The sequence below is a fragment of the Bactrocera tryoni genome, chromosome 5 (assembly GCF_016617805.1).
Source record: "Bactrocera tryoni isolate S06 chromosome 5, CSIRO_BtryS06_freeze2, whole genome shotgun sequence".
NCBI classification, from domain to species: domain Eukaryota; kingdom Metazoa; phylum Arthropoda; class Insecta; order Diptera; family Tephritidae; genus Bactrocera; species Bactrocera tryoni.
The window spans coordinates 78,894,700-78,896,622 of NC_052503.1; positions in this window are offsets into that span (position 1 = coordinate 78,894,700).

The window sequence follows — 1,923 nt, forward strand, 5'->3', positions numbered from 1 at the left end:
ACCAATCAATGATTAAAATTTTGAAATTTAAAATTTTTGCTATGTACAAAAAAATTAAAATTTGAAAATGCAACGCTGAGACTTAGCTACTTATCTACGCAATTCTAGAAAACTCACAAATTGATGTCTTACTGTTCTGGCTAATAAAATCAGGTAGTTCATTATTTTTTACAGCCTTCAAAGGTACGTGCGAGTAATTTATTTGCCCACTGGTGTGCACCTTTTTAAGGTAGGTACCGCACTGAAGGACAATATTGCTACCTGCCCTGCTGCATATTGTCAAAAAAAGAGTTTAAATACCGGACACTGTCAAAGAAGGTCAGTTCGTATTCACCTTTCAACGATAACACTTCAGCTAAAACAATTTACATTAACAATTACAAGATCTTGCAATATTTTGTAGTTATCCTTTTAGTACAATACTCAATATTACATAACTATAATGGCAACGAATAATGCTGTATTGGCCAACGACTTCGCTGATGATAATGTAAGCATACACAGTTCCATTAGCGAAAAGAGTTTACGCAACAACATAAAAGCGGAGCATGGAAAGCAGTTAGAAGCGCATACTGATGTCCCAAAACTATTGCAGACAATTAAAGAATTGCGAAACAAGTTGAGATATCTACAATTTGTTGAATGCGTACACTTTCATAAGATCGAAAGCAGAACTTCTACAATTCCTCTGGCGCCGGCGGAGATACTGGCAGGAAGCGAGCGCTTAAGCGATAGACCCAAGAAAAAGAAAAGTCGCGCTAGGCTTTCATTGCTTAATAAGTTAATTATGTAGAAACATAACTAAACTAGTTTTTTTTTTTAATTACATATACCCAAAAATTGTAGACAGCAATAGATATTCCAATTGATTTCATACCAACTGAAATATTTTTGAACAAACTGTTAATAATAATAAAATAAATAAAAATAATTTATTAAAATAATATAAATCCGAAAATATAGTATTTGGATTATTTGAAATTTTGGTGTTTTGATTAGATCTTCCTTAATTAACGAAATAAAATGACATTATGAGAATATACATAGCTTAGACAATATATGTGACCCGGTCTACGAAAAGGGGGCTTAGGTGTCAAAAAAAAGGAGAACAATTAATGAGATAACGAGAAACTGACGATTATTTTTAACAGCTTTTCCCAGAAAACTAGTTTTCGCACGTTAGCCCCCTTTTCGTAGACCAGGTCACATATAATCTTATTATGATAAATGAATTACTTGAGTTAGTATATGAAGAAACCATTTTTATATTGAAAAATAAATATTAAATTGAATAAACTGTGTTAAACAAATACAAAAATCACGAAAAATTTTTATTTTTGTTATTCCTTAAAATCCTTTTGGCTTTTTAAAGTGGTATTTTGAAATTTTTCTTCCATGTTTTTGAATAGCAATTATTGCTTCAGGAGTATATGGTATATTTCTAGGTTTTTTTACAAACAAAATCTAAACAATTTCTGAGGCTCCATTTTCATAATTCTACAAGACCAAATGCGGCCTTTTATAATTTGATAGATTTAATATCCAAAAAATTTATTTCACTTACCATAGTTTTCATCAGTAAGGTATAATTTAAGACGACCATAACTATAGCGATGTTATGCCTTATTGTTGCAGATCTATGGTAAGAAGGTAGTGGCCTCACCAGAAAGTCCATATGCACTAATACATACACAAAAAACTTAATGCAAATAAACATTGTTTCACTTTATAAATTTTTACTTCTTTCTTGCATAGACATTTTTTCACTAATACGAGTATTTCTAAAAAATATATTGAAAATATTTACACTAAAAACCGCACATTCATATTTAATATTTTTAATTTAATGTTTTTTAGCAAATATTTAACACTACACCTTTTATGCAATTACAATATATGTACATATATTCATACATACATACA